The sequence below is a fragment of the Xenopus laevis genome, chromosome 4L (assembly GCF_017654675.1).
Source record: "Xenopus laevis strain J_2021 chromosome 4L, Xenopus_laevis_v10.1, whole genome shotgun sequence".
NCBI lineage: Eukaryota > Metazoa > Chordata > Amphibia > Anura > Pipidae > Xenopus > Xenopus laevis.
This window is the reverse complement of record NC_054377.1, coordinates 110,720,505-110,741,810: the sequence shown is the minus strand read 5'-3', so window position 1 is coordinate 110,741,810 and position 21,306 is coordinate 110,720,505. Positions and strand designations below refer to the sequence as shown.

Below are 21,306 nucleotides of genomic sequence, written 5' to 3'. Positions count from 1 at the left end.
AGACTGTCCAGAGCTAATTGCCAACGGGTTGCTAGTGGCAACTCTGCTTCTGCAATTTAACCTTTGTGTTAGTAAATGCAAGACGCAAAGATTTGAGTGTACGAATCTTCATTTCGTACGATTTTCGGACCGTGTGTGGAGTAGTCTCCCAACATTTTTCGTGCCATGGCGATTGGTCGTTTAGTCGATCAGACAGGTTAGAAGATTTCTGCCAGCCCCATTTGCCACCACCCTTAGGGGCAGAACATTGTCTGATCTGTTCTTTTACTAATTTATTTGATCTGAATGGTTAGTGGTAGATCAGGAGATTGCACCGCACGATCGTTCGTCTAATATTGAAGGTATATCTGCATGTCTATGGCCAGCTTCAGTGCTAAGGCAATAAACAAATATGTTAGCCAATGAATAAATAGTCCATAAACAGCCTCAACTAATCAGCTAATTACGCTGCAGATTAATAGAATGCATTTATGACTCAAATCATATAATTAATCAATCTATTAATCTCTCTGCAAGAACGTAATCATTAAGGAAATGGTGAGAATCTAAAGGGCATTTCCAGATGAATACAAACCGGCTGCTACTTTCTGGCAGAAAGTCTTGGCAGTGGAATTGCTGAGAGCATTTCTGCTACATTTCTGATGCAGCTGTGGTACTTTATCCTCCCATTGCAAGTACTGGAGCAGAGTGTTGATGTTGCTTGCTCCTATTTTGATACATTATAAAGGGCCATACTCAGGCCCAAATGGGCAATCTGTGGGTTCTGGCACATGCCAGAGGGGCTGCTGTAAAATGCCATAGTCAGTCACTGTTTAGTTTGCTAGTGGGGGCTGTTTGGGCCTATTTTGTCTAGACCTGGCACACTGCATGGCCCCAGCCTAAAATGATAGTGTATGGAAGGGGCTACCCCTGACGTGCAAAAATTCCGATTCACTTTGCAATTCAGCTAAGTGAAGTGACTCAAGCTGAAGATTTGTGCCCAAAGCTAGAGAATTTCTGATATCTAGTTAAGTTAGAGACAGACAGTCAGGTCCAGATTTGCAATCTGTGGGTTCTGGCAAATGTCGGAGGGGCTGCTATAAGATGCCGTAGACCAGTTATACCCAACCAATGGCTCGCGAGCGACATTTTGCTCAAAAACTCCTTGGCTGTTACTCCCAATGGCCTCAAAGCAGGTGCTTATTTTTGAATTCCTGGCTTGGAGGCAAGTTGTGGTTGCATAATACTAGGGATGCACCGAATCCACTATTTTGGATTCGGCCGAACCCACAAATCCTTGGTGAATACCGGACCAAATCTGAATCCAAATTTGCATATGTAAATTAGGGATGGGAAGGGGAACACGGTTTTGACTTCCTTGTTTTGTGACAAAATTCACGTGATTTCCCTCCTGCATATGCAAATTAGGATTCGGATTCGGTTCAGCCGAATCTGAATCCTGCTGAAAAAGGCTGAATCCTGGCAGAACCGAATCCTGGATTCGGTGCATCGTTACATAATACCAGATGTACTGCCAAACAGAGCCTCACATAGACTGCCTGTCCACATAGGGGCTATAAAATAAAAGGGATGCACTGAATCCAGTATTCGGTTTGGGATTCTAGCTTTTTCAGCAGGATTCGGCCGAATCCTTCTGCCTTGTCAACTAAATCCGAATCTTAATTTGCATACGCAAATTATGGGCAGGGAGGGATATTGCGTGACTTTTTGGCACAAAACAAGGAAGTAAAAAATGTTTTTTCCATCCCATCCCTAATTTTCATATGCAAATTAGGATTCAGATTTGGTTTAGTATTCGGCTGAATCTTTCGCAAAGGATATTTTGAATGTAAGACCAGCAGGCAGTTTTTCCAGGTCTGGATTTGTGGAGAGGACACACAGGCCTACGGTGGCAGGATTTTAGGGGGCCGCATGCTGCCCAACCACACCCACATTGGTTCAGAAACACTAGGGAGGTGCAGGATATATGATAGTTTTTAACATTTCCTGTACTCTAATCCCCATAGCTCTGGTTCTGATGATGAAAATGTGATTAAATAAAAGGGATGGAACGGGGCGACGAATGACTGTGGGCTTAGGGGTGCCTGCTATGTTAATCCGGCCCTGAGTTTTTCTATATTGAGATCAGCTGACTGAAGGACACTACATATTTTATTAGCTGGGTTGTGCTCTTTGGGAATGCATGGCACAGGATGGTATGGATTCTGTTGGCTGTATTCAGGACATTCAGTGTTGGACTGGCCCACCAGGATACCAGGAAAGTCCCTGTGGGCCCAGGTGCTGGTGCTGCCCTATTTTATGTAACGTAACTAGAGGGGTGCAGCCGGACCCCCCGCCCCCCTCCGTACGCGTATTTTAGGCCCGCATTTCAGTGGTGCGGGCTGCCGGGGGGCCCCGAGGGGGTGTGGGCCCTGGCACGCTCGCACCACCTGCTCCTCCAGTAGTTCCGCCACTGGTCATTCCTTATTTCTAGGAGAACAAAGAGACTAAATAGATGGAATAATAGATTATAGTATATAAAGAATAGAGACTAGAGAATAGAGGTTGAGTGAGAAGAGGAAAGAATGGTACTGAGAGCGGCCCCTGATCTAAGATTACTTGGTTGGCCCCTGGTCAAAGGTATTTGGGGGACCCTGGCGTCCCAGTCCACACTGAGTACATTACTATATTTAATTATGGCTTAGTGTGATCCAGAGTCCTACAGTGATAGAGATTTGATACGTGATGCAGAATAGAATACTGTTCATGTTCCCTGGCATCAGAGAGCGGGGCTTGTGGGAAGAGTCGCTGATCTGCTGCTGGAGATTTAGGAAGGAGCCGCACATCTGCACAGAAGCAGCCAGCTGTGCGCATGTCCAAGCGCTGCCAGTCAGCTCGGGGAGTGGTTACAGAGATAGAGGGGAGAGCAGCGGCGGCGGCTGCACAGAGTGAGGGAGAGAAGAGATGACATGTAGAGGAGCAACAGCATCACTGCTCAAGGTAAGGGAGCAGCAGCCACACACTGGGCTAATGGGCTGGGCCTCTAACGGGACAGCGCTGGGTGCAGGAATGCAGAATACAGAATACACGGGGCTTGTTATGGTGGGGGGTGGCACCTGTTATAGGCAGCGGGGAGTGAGATCTGCTTTATGGGTGAAATAGCAATACGACACCCTTATTATTGTTATTATTATTATTATTAGAGGGGTCGCGGGAGATGGGAGTCAGTGGCAGACGCAATACTAACGATTAGTCTGTAGAATGGAGTGAGTGTCTGGCATCTCAGCCTGGGGGGGGGGGGTCTGGAATGAGCTGCCCCAGTGTCAGTTCTACAGCGATGTCTCTCTAGTCTCCAAAAATTATATTGTCTCTTGTGCATGAACTTCCAACGTCTCCATCACTGGGGATTCCTTTACTTTACACATGTAATAAAGTGACTCGTGTAAGTGCAGGGGCTGCTGAGTTGCAGTTTATCAGAAGAGCGGAATTCGGGTTTTTCCGCCCCGGAGAACTTCGTGCAGTTTCAGTCACTTCTCCCCGGAGACCCCGCAGTCTCAGGAAGTCGCAGCACATTGTAACGGGCGCATAACGAGTAGTTTCTCTTTCACTAGTGTCACTTCACTAGTCACTTCACTAGTCACACCCAGCATCACCAGCAACATCTCGGATCTCTCCTTCTACAGCAACATTCACTTTCCAACACTTTTTTTCAGTTCCGTTGGTTTCAGAAGTTCAACAGTAATAAAGACTTTTTCCCAATTACTTCTTATTTTTTATGTGTGATTGTTTTTCTAATATTGAAGTATAAAGTTGTTGTTTTTTAAGCAGCGTTAGGGAGGGGGGTCGCCGACCCTGTAAACTGTTCTAAATTGATACATTTATTTTATATATTTCTTATCTTTGTACCTGCTGTGCAGAGTCCCTGAGATATATTAAAGGAGAACTAAACCCTAAAGTAGAAAAATCCCTACCCCCTACCCTACATAAACCCCTTAGCTCCTCCCCCCCAGTCTTGCTGCCCCTCAGACAAATGCCCCCTAATAACTCTTTACTTACCCCTTCGTGCAGATTCTGCCCAGCGGAGTTCACGGGCAACATCTTCAGACGCTTCATTAATCTTTGGAATGAGACCGGTGCTTCAGCAATTTTCGTGAGTTTCAGCGCATGCGCAGTTGCCGTGAAACAGAAAATTGCTCCAACTGCGCATGTGGCGCTACGCCAGTCTCATTCCAAAAATCATTCCGAAGCGGCTGAAGATGGTGCCCGTTAGTGATGTGCGGGCCGACCCGATACCTGCAGGACCCGCGGGTCGGGCGGGTTCAGGTTGACCTCACACTGCTCCTCACGGGTGGCCACCTTCAAATGCCGGCTTCCAGGTTCCGGTTTTATAGTCTCGCGTCTGCTCGCCCCACCCCTTTTGTGACGTCATGGTGACGTCCTCGGCGGGGCGGGTCGGCGCGGGTCTATAAAAGGACCCCGGAAGTGCAGGTGCCGGCGGGCGCGGGTTGGAGCAGGGCGGGTTATGGTTGGGTGCGGTTCAGGAAAACCCTGACCCGCACATCACTAGTGCCCGTGAACTCTGCTGGACAGAATCTGCACGAAGGGGTAAGTAAAGAGTTAGGGGCATTTGCCTGGGGGGGGAGGGGTCTATGTAGGGTAGGGGGTAGGGTTTTTTTAAGTTTTGGGTTGAATTCTCCTTTAAAGGCAGCTGTTAAAATTGATACAATAGTTGCTAATATTACCACAGATGCTGCTGAGAAATGTATCAACTAATGCAGCAAATTGTAGCAGTTCTGAATCTGCACCTGAATTACAGAGTTGCCAGACTGAGGGAGGAAGAGTAAACTTCGATTTTGGAAAAACAGTAAAAAATAAATGATGGGAAGCAATTGAGAAAAGTCTTTATTTCTAGTTAACAATCTGAAAACAACTGAAACAAATGTTTGGAAGGTGAACTAGCCCTTTAAGGTTAATGTGCCCAGATGCATTTTATTCTGTGGTTGTAATGCAGCACATTCCAGTCTGTTTCAACACAGACTGCAGGCCCGGATTTGTGGCGAGGCCACATAGGCCTAGGGCGGCAAATTTTCATGCCCAGCCGCATTCTCCTTTAGCAATGGGGAGCCGCGGCTAAGCATCCGCATGCACATGTACACGCTCGCGCTGGGTCTTTGCTTCCATAAAACCACTGCTGAGCCATCTCTTTTAGAAATGTATTGATAAGGGTAACTAAAGCCAGTTTTTGTTTTTCAATTTGGAACTGTAAAAAATGCAGTATATGAAGAAATGCTGATTCATTTATCCTCTGGCCAATGATTCAGAGCCCATGCTTAGTTGGGGGATCTATAAAAATGTGAAATGGCGGCACCACTGCATTCCAGGAAATGTTGTGAACTGCCTCCTTCTAATCTCTATATAATCTCTTATAATTATGATAAATATGCCTCGTGGCAACGTCAGTCATCCAGAACACTCTGTTCATAAATGAAAACAGGGTGAGAGAGGGGGGTGGAAGCAACTTGTTTTGCCGCAGCGGGTGAACTGCAGTCAGGGGCGTTTTTGGGGTTTGTGTATTAAAATTCTCATTTATCATTAATTCAATTGAATGTTTTGGTTTTCTAAAACATTGTTTTACTCGCAAGAAAGGAGAACAAACTGCCAGTCACCCAACTGGTGGGAAAAAATGCTCTTTTGCTTTTACATAGTAACATAGTAAGTTAGGTTGAAGAAAGACACACGTCCATCAAGTTCAACCTTAGGTCTGTATATAACCTGCCTAACTGCTAGTTGATCCAGAGGAAGGCAAAAAAGAAACCCATGAAGCCTCTCCAATTTGACTCAGAGGGGGAAAAAAACCTTCCTGACTCCAAGATGGCAATCGGACTAGTCCCTGGATCAACTTGTACTATGAGCATTCATTCACTTATAACCCTGTATTCCCTCATTTTTGTGAAGATTCTCATTCATCCAGGTAATGGTATATCTGTATAAATAAGTCAAATCAACTGGACTTGCTGTGCTTTTCTTGAAGACGTTTTACCAGTCATCTGACTGACTTTCTCAATTCAAAATACAATTGATATCAATACATGGTTGCTAGGATAATATGGACCCTAGCAACCAGATTGCTGAAATTGCAAACTGGAGAGCTGCTTCATAAAAAAAGCTTAATAATTTAAGAATAATAAAAAATGAAAACCAATTTCAAATTGTATCAGAATATCACTCTCTATATCAGTGATCCCCAACCAGAAGATCATGAGCAACATGTTGCTCTCCAACCCTTTGGATGTTGCTCCCAGTGGCCTCAAAGCAGGTGATTATTTTTGAATTCCAGGCTTGGAGGCAAGTTTTGGTTGTATAAAAACCAGGTGCACTGCCAAACAGAGCCTCAATGTAGGTTGACAATCCACATAGGGGCTGCCAAATGGCCAATCACAGCCCTTATTTGGCACCCTCAAGAACATTTTTCATGCTAGTATTGCTCCCCAACTCCTTTCACGTCTGAATGTTGCTCTCGGGTTCAAAAGTTTGAGGATCCCTGCTCTACATCATACTTAAAGTTAATTTAAAGGTAAATTACCCCTTAGTGGGGGGCAGTTTATCCAGCAGGATTGCTCCTGCACTTTCTAGTCAAGTTGTGATCAGATACCACCAAAATGTGATAGTTGGTGCCCAAAGTTTTCCAGCAGAAGGAGAGCAAAACTTCTGTAGTGTCCAACCAAGCTGAGGTCAGGTATCACCAAGCATGAGTCAGTGCTCCTAAGTATCCACAGTTTCTCCAGCAGAAGGAGGGGGAACTCCTGTATTTTTACAACCAAGTTGTGATCAGATACCACCAAACATGTGACAGGTGCCCACAGTTTCTCCAGCAGTAGGAGATCAAAACTTCTCTATATCCCATTCAAATGCAGGTCAGATACCACCAAGCACTTGCCAGTGATCCTAAGTGTCCATGGTTTCTCCAGCAAGAGGAGGACGTAACACCGGTATATTCTAGCCAAATTTGGGTCAGAAACCACCAAACATGATAAAATGCTCCTAGGTATCCAAAGTTTCTCCAGCAGAAGAAGGGGGTTAATCCTGTATTTTCCAGCAAAGCTGGGTGCAGATACCACTGAACATGTGACCGTGATCGTAAATGTCCCTAGTTTCTCTAGAACGAGAGGAAACACCTGTATCTTTCAGCCAAGCTGACATAAATTAGTTTCTAGCCTCTATAGCATTGTTATATAGACTGAAAAATGATGAGACATGCTGTTTCATACTGAAGCCAAACCTACCTTTATGTGTATCCAAATTGGTTGATTTTGTAAGCTGGCTAACTTTATCGTATTCATTCCTTTGCCAAGATGCCCTAATCTGACCATGGTATCTACTGGACCAGGGCACCTGACAGCTGGGCAAACACCAGAGACATTTGTATGTACCCAAGGAAATGAAGATAACTTTTAGTGACAAATGCTGTGTTAGAGACCCAATGAAATCACTGGGAGGGTTGACGGATAATATTTGACAAATGAAACTGCCACTACTGAGTGTATACATCTAAATTGGATGTGAGAAATATTTAATGGTTAGTGTGCTTTATACATATATTTATGTATCAAAACTGTTCTAGATCAGCAGCAGAACATGGATTCTCTAAAATTCTGAACCTTTTTAACCCATTGCACTCTGTAAACGTGCACATAATATACTCACCATTCTACACCCAGCCACCCATCTTGTATTGCATATACAGAGTAATAATGCAGGGCTGGCAGACATTTACTAAATCGATGTACAATGAATGTATGTAGTTTCTGGATTTTGTTCTCTTCGGTACTACCAGAGATAAAATGAAAAACATTACAGGAATGAGCTTTCTTACGTTATCAGGCAAATATTGCAAGACTGTTGGCTCAGACTGTTGCTATGTTACCGTACAATAGTAATAGTTATTGGTGTAGGGCGTTTGTATACCGGATATCGGACCTGAACAAATGATTTCATTATATATAATTATACGATTAAAGCTGCAATTAGAGGTGCATTGAGGGACATATCCTTTGTCTATAGCAATGTTGTTTGTTTTATTTTAGTGGTTATACAAATCCCTGTACTACAATTGCCAGAATGACATAGAATCTGGGCACGCTGGAATTTGTAGTTTGGGGATCCAAGTTGAAGAAATAGGGGTGTACAGAGGAAAATGGTTACTGTAATGTTACCAGTACAGTTAAGGCGTGCAGTTTTCTGATTTTGTATTACCCCAGTTTTATAAAATGTTGTATTACCCCAGTTTTATATGAAACAGGAAATATCAAATTCCGAGGACAACTCTGAATTTGCTATTTCTTGTTTTATATAATTGGGACCGTCATATACTTTATTGTGTTTTTGCATTATGTTATTGATTTATTGTGTACGTTTACAATGTATCTATATAGTATGTATGTTTCAATGAGCCATCAGAGATAACGACATTTGGAAGCATATGGGCTGGCTTTGCAAACTCCGCCTAAACAACCTCTGATTGGCTCCTTCTCCTTTAAATAGTCTTTGTGTGTCTAAAGCAAGTTAGCCTATGATTAGTGTCTCTTGATGACACAAACGCGTAAGGCTTTTATCCTTTATACATAATGTAAATATAAATATTTTTGTACTATTTAAACATTGGGCTTCTGGGTTCTACTCTTGGATGTTCCGGTTTGGTGCCTGCCTACAACTAGAATTTTTTATGTTTGACCCCCCTATGCTGAAGGTCTGGGGCATGAGCACCCGCACCCAACATTGACAGTGGTAAGCTTATACATTTATCCAGGATTTCAGCTTCAAATGTTTCAGAAATAGATATGTTACCCCAGCTTTAAGCAAATAAACTAGGTTTCAGATGTGCTTTCTATGAGTAGCAACAGAGTTAGCTGCTTCCTCAATTTGGGCTGTAAATTATTCGTTATGAGTTGAATTTTTATAATTTTATTGTTGCTGACCTTGTTTTAGTCATTCTGTATAAAATATAACATAGCCTTGCAGTACCTTAGACTACTTGGAAATAATCTGGTAGTTGTGCCAGCCGGGTTACTGCCTACTACAGCTCCCAGGCTCTTTATTGGAAAATATGTAAAAGAGCAGGTGTGCTGTGTTTCAGCCTGAAAATGCCTACCTGAAAATTTCTGTGCCCAAAAGCACAGTTGCTGTTCAGGCTCATTTCATTCAAGCATGGATCTTTTATACAAGACTTGTCAAGATGATGAGAATGATATTCTGAGACAATTTGCAATTGCTTTTCATTTTTTTTTATTATTTGTGGTTTTTGAGTTATTTAGGGTTTTATTCAGCAGCTCTCCAGTTTGCAGTTTCAGCAATCTGGTAACTAGGGTTCAAATTACCCTAGCAACCATACATTGATTTGAATAAGAGACTGGAATATGAATAGGAGGTGGAATAAATAGAAGGATAAGTATTAAAAAGTAGCAATGGCAATCGAAGGGTTATTTACTAAAATTCAAATCTATCTCATTTTTTAAATAAAACAGCCATGACCAAACTCGTATTTATTATTAAAAAAAGCTCGATTTAGTCGATTCTGGTAAAAACTTTATAAAATCGAGCAGTCACATATAGAAAATAGAAAGTAATTGGAAAAAGTCTTTATTTCTGGTGAACTGTCTAAAACCAACTGAACTAAGGTGAACAACCCCTTTAACACTTGGTTGACAATAAAAACATTTTATAGCGGGTTTTTTAATGACATTTCCAGCACTTCGTTTTCTATAAAAACTATTATTTCCATCCAACCTCTGACCTTCATTGAATTTATGATGAGTTCTGTCATGTGTAGCTTTTTGTGGAGGAAAGGTGGAGAGCAGTAGGTAAATGGAACCCGGCTGTTTTCAAGAACAAGGTTTGAATCCTTTTCACTTCCAATACAATAAGTCAATAACAATGTGTACCATGCTTTGCCTGCCCTATGCTCCCTGTGTGTCCCATACTCTGACTGCCCTATGCTCCCTGTGTGTCCCATACTCTGACTGCCCTATGCTCCCTGTGTGTCCGATATTCTGACTGCCCTATACTCCCTATGTGTGCCATACTCTACCTCCCCTATGCTACTAAAGGTGTTTAATCATGTGCCGGGGGTTGCTGTGTTATCCACAGGGGACGAGAAGGATTATGAATTTAGGGGTACACATAGTGATATCATAGAGATATCCCTGCAGTCAGCACCAACCATTTGGTTTTTTGGTGTGCTACCACCATTATTGTGGACATGATCTTTAAAGTCATTGTGGTAACATGGGTGTGGTTTAAAGTGGCTGTGGTTTAAAAACTGGAAGTGGTCAACACCGACTTCCATTACCAGCCCTCCACCACATACAGTTAGGTCCATAAATATTTGGACAGACAACTTTTTTTTCTAATTTTGGTTCTGTACATTACCACAATGAATTTTAAATGAAACAAATCAGATGCAGTTGAACTTAAGACTTTCAGCTTTAATTCAATTGAACTCCTGGTCCAATTACTTTTGAGCCCCTGAAATATGTCACATATTAGGTGTGTGGACACTTGTACTTATTCCATTATTTATAGTGTTTTTTTTTTTTTAATTCAAAGGTTTTTATTGTTTTAACATTTTCATAAACAGCCTCACAGTAGACACCAGTCAAGCATTGGTGTAACAGAGGAAACAGTTATTAGAGTTGACTTGTTGCTGGACTAACGTCCAACTAGAGGCTGTTAGGATAGAAGAGCAAAGAGTAGAAGAAAGGTGAGAGAAGAAGGGAAAAAAGATTGGGGAGGGAAGGGGGGGGCAATCAAATCTGAATAGGGCCATCCTACAGAAATGAGGCCAGTTGGTCGTCAATTCTTCCTTCTTTCTTTGCAGGGTATGGGTCTATGCCCGTCTGTATATTATCTTGCTGGCAGGGATAGTCTCATGTCTGGTCTTGGAAGAAATAGGCACCTTTCCATCTCTTCCACATTTGCATGGAGGTTGAGCTGAGTTGTAATCGTCTGTTGGATCTGAGCGCCATTTGTTCATATGTAAGATTTGAGTCTATTAGTATCATTAGTTCCCTTTTGCTAGGTACTGCTGTCGTTTTCCAATATCTAGGGATCAGGAGCCTGGTCGCTGTCAATATGTGAAAGATCAGGTGCTGTATTAGTTTCGGAGTAACGGAGTTTATAATTTAGCAACTTATTTTTAGTGTTTTAGTCATAGCAAAGCATAGCATGTATTCTGCTGCCTGCAGCAACATTTATATATACAGTTTGTGACAAGTGTGTTTGGAAAACACCCATCTGTCCTAAAAATATACAGGGAAGTGTATTTTGTGGCCTGGCTGAAAGAGATAAGTTAACATCTCTGATGATCTATGAGTAAAATGGGGTTAACTAGAGCTAGCCAGAGGAGGCCCTGGGCTAGTCAGGAAGATTACATTATCTCTGATGCCGTGTGAAGACAAACGCCAATGTGTTTTGAGTGAATAAAGTAAAGGCAAAGTTCTATTTTTCTGTATTTTTGTGTCCCCCGTCTCCTCTCTACATAGGAAACCTGCTTGCCTACCATACAAAAAAAGCTAATGTTCCTACAAGTATAATAAATGTTATTGTGTTGCACAATAATAAATTCTTGGTGAGATGACTGTATTCTGCTTTAAACAGAGTCCCATGCTTTTGTTTTTTTCTTCCACATCCCTTACCCCAAATACCTGGTTTCTTTCAGTGTCATAGACTCCTGCCTTCCTACCAATGCCTATACCGCAGAACACTGTAGGTCTCTAATTCAACCATTTTCATAAAAATATAATTTTTTTACCAGTATAGTGATTTCTCAGGATTTCACGTGCTTTCCTTCCATCATAAGCTGCTTCTCTCATAATCGGAAACAGATTTTTATCATTCAAAAATTGAATTACCTCAGCATAAGCCTCCTCTTTCTTACTTCTGTCCTCATCCAAGTCTGTGTCCTCTGTGGGTTCATGCAGGATGGTTTCTTTAAGATTCATCAGGTGCAATATCAGCCTGCTCCATCGGTTTCCTCCCTCTCTCCTGGGCCAAAAACCTGTTGCCATTCTGCTTAAAGGAGAAATATACCCCCAAAATGAACACTTAAGCAACAGATAGTTCATATCATATTAAGTGGCATATTAAAGAATCTTACCAAACTGGAATATATATTTAAGTAAATATTGCCCTTTTACATCTCTTGCCTTGAGCCACCATTTCATGATGGTCTGTGTGCTGCCTCAGAGATCACCTGACCAGAAATACTTCAACTCTAACTGTAACAGGAAGAAGTGTGGAAGCAAAAGACACAGCACTGTCTGTTAATTGGCTCATGATGTGACCTAACATGTATGGTTTGTTGGTATGTTTGCGTGCACAGTGAATCCTACGATCCCAGGGGGCAGCCCTTATTTTTTTAAAATGGCAATTTTCTATTTATGATTACCCAATGGCACATACTACTAGAAAAGTATATTATTATGAAAATGGTTTATTTACATGAAGCAGGATTTTACATATGAGCTGTTTTATGCAATATCTTTTTATAGAGACCTACATTGTTTGGTGGGTATAGTTTTCCTTTAAGAGTTCAATCTCACGTGAGCCTGCAGCTTTCTTTTAGACAGAGGACAAACTGCACACAGACACAATGCTTCTCTTGCTTCAAGAAGACATAACTTTATTAACACTTCTGCATTAGCAGACAAAGATACATGTTACATGACACTGTATCAGTATCAGATTAGTATAGGATCTGTATGAGAGCACACACATATTAATACATGTAACACCCTCTTTGCGACCCCCCTGGTGCCAAGGTTGTACCAGCTTACCAACTTGGGTCCTGAGTTCCCTTTGCAAGGTGAAAGGTATTGGGAAACTCTTCTCTGGCAGTGCCTCCACCTAATGGGGTCCTGGAATACACCTGAGGATAGTCCCATTAGGAAACAAATCACTCACACACTTTATTATGTAACAAACCACAACTTTATATAAGGAAAGTGTAAAGGGGAAATAAAACACATTTACATCATATCATTTGTAACCCACTCCCCTGGGAACCTGTGGCAGTCCATTTCCTGATCATCCATGCCAGGCAAAGTCCCACAACGCCTTTGGCAGACAAAGAGTCTCAGTCCCTTTTCCCCAAAGAGCACGTGTCCCCAGGTAGCGCTACCTGCCCCAAATACCTTTCCCACTGGACAAGATATTGGCTCCCACGTGGCAGGCACACAAACAGCCTGTCTCACAAACAAGAGATACGCTGGATCCTTATTCTTTTTCTACCCTCCCTTAGGTACAACTCACCCTTGGGATTTACACAGATGGGTAGGCTCCTCCCGAGCTGGAACAGACATCCACAGCGATGAAATATTTAGAAGCTCCAGACTCTCCTAGCCGAGCACACAACAAGGCTTTAAATCCTTCAGGGTATTGCTCCCAGCACTGTCTATAGCACGAGCACAGTAAACCCCCTTTACTCCTTACATCCAGCTCCCAACGTTGTCTATAACATGAGCACACAGAATTCCTCTGCAGAACTACAGCTCCCAGCACCATCCATAGAGAGAGCACCAAAGATGTCCATCCAAGCTCCAAACCGGCATGGTTTAGCTTTCCTGGCTTTTGGAGTACCCTGCATCAGCCCACAGGGCTATCGAACTCTTTTTAGCCCCCTACATCTTTGCATAAGTTCTGGTCACCTTCCTACATGAAAGGGAAAGTAGGAATCCTCCAGCAGTAATCTGACTGAGCACATGGCATCCCCTTTTATATGGTTGCACAGCACCACCTTGTGGCTGCTTTTGGGATCAGCCATGCTACACCAATCCAGAAACCCTGTATACACCATGAGGCTCCAAATGACAAGTGGAACTTACACCTCAGGGTCCCTACACATATCTTAACAGTCACAGTATTTTGTGGACTGAATCACATTTCACAGCTATTAGATCTCAAAGGTTTCAGTTGCCAAACACTCCAAAGCAACTGCAGGCCAATACCCTGAAGCATGAAACTCATTTATTTCAGTTCTTCTGCTTCACTTGAAAGAAGAAGTCTGCCCTTTGACATGGCACAGTAAGTGAAAGTGCAGAAAGCTAAATGAAATACTTGGCACAACTGCTGTTTGAAATTGAGGCTCAATATTTGACGATCATTAACGAGTGAAAACTGTCTAGCACATGATGTCATCCTGGGCTGGGCCAGTAGGTATTTGAATGGTAATGCCATGGTGTAACTAATGAAATAAGCATTCATGCATGAAAGGGTTCTGATAAAAGAAGCTGAAATAAAACCTTAACCTTTAAGGAACAATAACACCAAAATATAAAAGCATTTTAAAGTAATTAAAATATCATGGACTGTTGTCCTGCTTTGGTAAAAGTTATGTGTTTGCTTTAGAAGGACTACTATCTTTATAAGAATAAGCTGCTGTGTAGTCATGGGGTTTAAAACAATAAAAAACAAACGTAGGATTAGTTAGCTCTTTAGGGTTAGTTCACACGAACTGCCTCCTCGAATTTTCCCATCCACTAGAGTCCCCGAAGTTTCCTCGTGAGGCAACTCACATTTGTTTGCATGAGTTTTAGTCACATATAGGTAAGTCTTTAGCAGGTGTCACCGGTTGGAATTCAACGTGGTGTCCCTCGTGGTGACGTCACTTCCACCTGACGCGTTTCACCGACCCAATTGGCTTCCTCAGAGGCATGAAGTGTGTGTAACAAAGCGTCCTTAAAAACTAGTCGCGTGGTGTGTTTGCTTCAGAAACACTACTACAGTTGATATAAAGAAACTCCTGTGTAGTCATGGGGTCAGCCATTCAAGCTGAGAAAGGAGAAAAGGCACGTTTACTTAGCAGATAACAAATAAGCTGTATAATAGAATACAATGGTATTTTATAGTGTGCATCTGTTATCTGCTGTGTAACCTGTGTTTTGAATGGTTGCCCCCAGTTTCTTTATATCAACTGTAGTAGTGTTTCTAAATAAAAACACACCAATTTTACTAGTGCAGGAAAAATTCTAAAAGCGTCTTAGCATTGTTACAAAATACCAGCTTAAGAATTCCAGCCTCAGACCATTTCTTTAGGGAGATATGTGGTATAATTTGTTTGATTGTTGTTCTCGGTAGTAGGGGTGAGGGGAAAGGTCCAAACTTATGCTTTGTTGATGATGTGTCCCATATTTTTAATGATAGTTTTGTGGTGGGCAATACATTTTCAGTTGATGATCTGTTTGGTTTGGTAACCAAAAACTTTTTGTGAGAGTCTTGTGCCCTATCTGCCTCCATATCTACCCATATTTACTGGTGCTATCTGTCCCTTGTCTTTTTAATATTAAACCAATCAATCATTTTTGATTATGGAAGGCAGCACCAGGTTAAGTATTTCAGTCAATAACAGAGTAAATTATAAGGTCTGTATTGAGGAGTGTAATAGGTCTAAAATTTTGACATGATCTTGATTTTCCCCCAGTTTAGGCAAGATTATAATATGGGCTTGGAGGTATTCTGGATTAATTTGTCCCATGTCCATAAAAATTTTAATATAATTTTACTAAACGTGGAGCTAGATGATTCATAAAAGTTTTGTAATACTGATTAGTGAAGCCATCTGGACCTGGTGCTTTTTCTGGTTTCAGATCTTTTATTGCTGATTGGATTTCTTCTATTGTGATCAGTTTACTTAATGTCTCCAGTTGTTGTGCTGAAGGTGTTGGGAGGGTTATTTTATTTAGGTATATATTCATTTTAGCTACTAGAGGTTTCAGTGTTTCCGAACTAGATCTGAGATTGTATAATGATTCGTAGTATTGTGCAAATTTATTTGTGATTTGTTTTATTTTTTTGTGATCTTTGTCTGCGCTGATGTTAAGTATTGGATTCAGGCTTGCGCTTGTTTTTGTCTAAGTAGGTTTGCCAGTAATCTGTCAGCTTTATTCCCTTTAGTGTAATATAAAGGGCAGATTTAGCAAAGATCGAAGTGAATTTTCGAATGAAAAAAATTAGAATTTCGAGCTATTTTTTGTTTTGTGTACTTTAACTAGAGAATAGTCCAAATTCGATTTGAATTTGAAATAAAAATGTGAAAATTTGAATATCGAACTATATCATGTACTGACTCTTTAAAAATTCGACTTCGACCATTCACCATCTAAAACCTGCCGAATTGCTGTTTTAGCCTATGGGGAACCTCCTAGAACCTATTTGGAGTCAATTGGTGGACTTTGAAAAATCAAAGTTTTTTTTTGGAAAAACTTTGAATCGAATTTGATCGAATGCGCTATTCCTTAGATTCGTACGATTTGAATTAGCCGAATATGGACCTATTAGATCGAAAACTGACCTATTCCACCAAAAAAAAACTTTGACTTAATTTCGGTTGGTTTTTTTGAATTTCAAAGTTTTTCAATTCGTAATTCGACTCTTGATAAATATGCCCATAACTGTTTTAAACGCTGTAATCTATATGCAGTTTTGGCTGCTATTATTTTGTTTCGCTTAGCTCATTCTTTCGTTATCTGGTTGGCTATGTTTGTATTGAGTTTTGAATTCGTTTTTTTCTCTAATTCTGTTAGTTGTGCTTCTAGTTGCATTTCTCCTTTTTTTTTTTTTTAGCTGTTTTACCTTTGAAATCAGTTCACCTGTAATGACTGCTTTATGTGCCAGCCATGCCATTTGCAAGTTTGTATCTGCTGGGTCGTTATTCCTGAAGTATTGTGTTTGTTCAATGTGTTGTTTGCAAAATAATGTTTGCAGTATCCTATAATTGAGCCTCCAGGGCAATTTCTCTGTGTTCGAACTATATGGAAGTTCTATGCCTATAGGGGCATGGCCTGCCCACGTTCTTAGCCCTATCCATGCTTTGTTAACCTATGAAGTAGTTTGGGGGTCTGTAAGAAATAGGTCAATTCTAGTATGAGTAAAACCTTGGTGAAAAATAGGTGTAGTCTTTTGAGGTTGGGAACTTTGCCCCCCATATATCTATTAATGTGAAGTTGTGCAACAGGTTCCTATAGCTCTTTGCTTGATTCAGTGGTATTTTATAGTTTGTTCTTACTGTAAGTGGGGGTTCAGAGTCATATTGAAGTCCCCAGCTACTATGCAATTCACTTTTTTTAAATTAGTAATCTGGGAAGATTACGTGAAAGAAAATGTACCTTTTTTTTGTTTGGGTCATATATGTTCTCTAATGTATAATTAGTATTTCCCAATACACATATGAACATTAAGAATCTGCCTGCGGGGGCCGCAATGGTCTGTTTCACTTGGAATGTTATTTTGGAACTTATTACTATAGAAACCCCCTTCGGTTTGTTTTGAGAATTTGCGTGATAATTGTGGGGGTAATGTCTGTTTAGGTTTTTTTTTTAACTAAAAGGGTGTTTCTTGGTAAGGTCTATCAGCCTTTGCTTTATACGAATCTCCCAGAGCTTGGTTTGGTTTTTGAGGAGAGTTTAGTCCCCTCGCGTTTAGGGAGTAAAATCGGATATTTTCTGGATGTCAGACCTCTAATTTGCCCACAGCAGTTTATTCACCTTTCAAACACTTTTTCAGTTCAGCCATTTTCAGATTGTTCCTCAGAAATAAAGACTTTTTCTAATTACTTTCCATTATTTATTTTTTACTGTTTTTCCAAAATCTAAGTTTAAAGTTGAATGTCCCTGTCTCTAGTGTTTAGTAATTCAGGTGCAGACTGTAAACTGCAATTTTGCAACATTTACTTGATACATTTCTTAGAAGCATCTCTGGAATATCTATCTGAAAACAACTAGTTGTGTAAAGGTGAACAACCACTTTAAAGATATTTTTATAGACAGAGTTGCACAATGACCTTTAGCATCACAATATAGTTCCATATATAACTGAATGAGTGTATAAAACACCAAACCAGGAAAAGAAAAGTAGGACAAGTATGGCAACATTGTATAAAACTTTAAACATTAACTGCAATTTATGCATGTGGTAAATATATGTGAAATACCACTAGTCAACTCCTTGCTTACGTATGTTGGAGCCAGTGGGGGCTCTGGAGTCCTGTACTCAGGGGAATTTCTCCATGTGTCGTATTGCCCTATTAGTGTTGCTGCTCCAGGGGTAAAAGGCACCTTTAATATATTTGTATTGTTGTATTCATCTCTATACCGTGAGCCATTCTTTCCTCAGCTTTTTTGGTGAAGCTGGCACTGTATGCTTTGAAGAGGAAGCTCTTTCTTTGTCTCTTGGGTTGATGTTCCATCAGGTTAGTGCTTTTTTTTTTTGCCTCTTCCGCTGTAAGTAAGGCGGCAGGCATGCCATTTTCTTTGGACTATTAATTTAACTGGATATCCCCAGCGATAGTGTATGTTGTGTTGATGCAGTAGCTTTGCTATATCTGTAAAGGCCTTTCTTTTTCGTAGAGTTGCTGGTGATCTATGTAAACTTCCAGCTGCTGGGCCGGCCAACCCTCTTTCTTCCAGGAGAGTGCCCGGAGTTTGACTTTAGTTTTATAAAAAACAAATCTGCCACTACATCTGTTCAGTTTCTGGAGCTGATTTTGCTTTGGGCACCAAATGAATTTGGTCAATCCCCAAGAAGAACTAATAAATTGTGCACTAAACAAAGCTTCTCTAGCAGAAATAACCCAAACTCAAAGGGACATGCTAAATGCACCCATAACGAATACAGAAGTAACATCCACAATAAAAACATTAGCCAGCAACAAATCACCAGGCCCAGATGGCTACACAGCGGAATATTACAAAATATTAAAGGGATACTGTCATGGGAAAAACATGTTTTTTTCAAAATGAATCAGTTAATAGTGCTACTCCAGCAGAATTCTGCACTGAAATCCATTTCTCAAAAGAGCAAACAGATTTTTTTATATTCCATTTTGAAATCTGACATGGGGCTAGACATTTTGTCAATTTCCCAGCTGCCCCTGGTCATGTGACGTGTGCCTGCACTTTAGGAGAGAAATGCTTTCTGGCAGGCTGCTGTTTTTCCTTCTCAATGTAACTCAATGTGTCTCAGTGGGACATGGGTTTTTACTATTGAGTCTTGTTCTTAGATCTACCGGGCAGCTGTTATCTTGTGTTAGGGAGCTGCTATCTGGTTACCTTCCCATTGTTCTTTTGTTTGGCTGCAGGGGAGGAAAAGGGAGGGGGTGATATCAGTCCAACTTGCAGTACAGCAGTAAAGAGTGATTGAAGTTTATCAGAGCACAAGTCACATGACTTGGGGCAGCTGGGAAATTGACAATATGTCTAGCCCCATGTCAGATTTCAAAATTGAATATAAAAAAATCTGTTGGCTCTTTTGAGAAATGGATTTCAGTGCAGAATTCTGCTGGAGCAGCACTATTAACTGGTTTATTTTGAAAAAAATTTTTTTCCCATGACAGTATCCCTTTAAGTCCATACACTACAGAACTGTGAACAAATGTACACAACACTATCTTTCAGAAAGGCGACATCATCAAAGAACAGATAGAAGCATACACCACATTAATCCCCAAAGCACACAAGGATCTGACTCAATTAACGTCTTACCGTTCCATCTCCCTGTTGAATGTTGACCTTAAAATACTTTCCAAAATAATAGCCCAAAGACTCCAAACTGGGCTTTGTGCGCAATTGTCATTCAACACGGGGTATTTGAACGGCAATACTGGCAACAATAATTTTGACCAAACAACAGGAATGTCCTTTTAAGCCTTGACGCAGAAAAGGCATTTGATAAAATACTATGGCCCTTCCAATTACAACACTGACAGTTTATCAGGATTGGAGGAAATAAGGGGCGACAACAATGCGCCAACTAACAAATGTCAAAGACCACAAACCCCTTACACTAACACAGCTACAGGATAGCTCCCCCCCCCCAGCCAACAATATATACTGTATGTCTTCTTACAGGCCCAGACGTATACCAGCAGAACCATCCGACTACTATCAGATAAAGACTGGGACAATACCCTAGATAGTTTTCTCCTAAAAACTATCTCCGCCAAGGGAGCTATATCTCACAATTACAGGTTCCTATGGAAAACTTAGATTATGACTACCCTCAGGATCAAGACAGTGGACTATAGACATACCAGAATTAGACATGGAAGCGATAGTAAAATCGTATAGGCAACTTTGGTGCACCCTACTCTCTAGCATTTATAGAGAAATGTTTCAGAATCTATTGCACAGAACCTACTTAAAGGGTAAGGAAACCTAGTTGGCGCAAAAACCCTCCCCCCCTCCCGTGTGTTGCCCAACCTCCCTCCTCCCCCCTGGCCTACCCATCCCGCTGGGCAAATGCCACTAACTTGTTACTTACCCTTCTGCGCAGGTCCAGTCCAGGGAGTTCACAGACAACATCTTCTTCCACGCGATCTTCTTCCTGCTTTGACCGGCGTTTTGGCGCATGCGCAGTAGGAGCATTTCTCGGGTACGGATCTACTGCGCATGTGCCAAAAGTCACGCAGTACTTTTGGCGCATGCGAAGTAGATCGTAAAGGTGAAATGCTCCTACTGCGCATGCGCCGGTCAAAGCAGGAAGAAGATCGCGTGGAAGAAGATGTCATCTGTGAACTCCCTGGACTGGACCTGCGCAGAAGGTAAGTAACAAGTTAGGGGCATTTGCCCAGTGGGACGGGTAGGCCAGGGGGGAGGAGGGAGGGTGGGCAACACACGGGAGGGGCGGGAGTGTTTTTGCGCCAACTAGGTTTCCTTCCCCTTTAACACCAGAAATACTGTTCAAAAATGTGGACAGACAAAGGCAGATCTAATACACTGTCTGTGAACTTGCCCAGAAATAAAAGGTTCTGGAACCAGGTGCGAGAATATGCAACCAGACACCTGGTTAACTATGTCCCACTGTCATCCACATGGGTACTCTCGTGCATAACCCCCAGCACCCACACCAAAATGACGCAGGGGAGCGAAAAGTCTATTGCTAATCCTAATGAATGTGTCAAAAAAAAAAAAACGATACAAGTCTGGATCCCTAGATTTCTGATGTTAGGAATGTATAGCCTCAGTCACATTGTAAATATGACATTTCACCATCATGGAGATGGCAAGATCTTGTATGAATATTGCTCAAACAAAAATAATGTAGTGCACAAAAACCCTCCATCTAATTACATCCAACGAACATCATATCTCTCAGATTAGCTCAGTATGTACCTGGGGAGAGACAATTCCTGAGAGACCTCTGTGCAGAGGATCAGATAGGGGCCCCTCTTCCATAGGGATAGGGGTCTTCACTTCTCAACCGCCGTTTTGCTACCCAGCGTAGCTTTGTCAAGAGACCAAAAGTGACAATAAGTGAACAAAGTGACAATTACTTAAAGAG

At 41.5% G+C, this 21,306-nt stretch overlaps 1 protein-coding gene across 1 annotated transcript in view; it reads left to right on the top strand.

The window, feature by feature from the left end:
• Positions 1–2,881: 2,881 nt before the first annotated feature.
• The window catches only part of LOC108714456 (beta-1,3-galactosyltransferase 2), a 37,828-nt gene continuing 19,403 nt past the window's right edge, over positions 2,882–21,306 (top strand). Inside the window, exon 1 of the mRNA XM_041590636.1 lies at positions 2,882–2,979. The gene's annotated coding sequence lies outside the window, so the exon portion shown is untranslated. The remainder of the gene's footprint in view (positions 2,980–21,306) is intronic.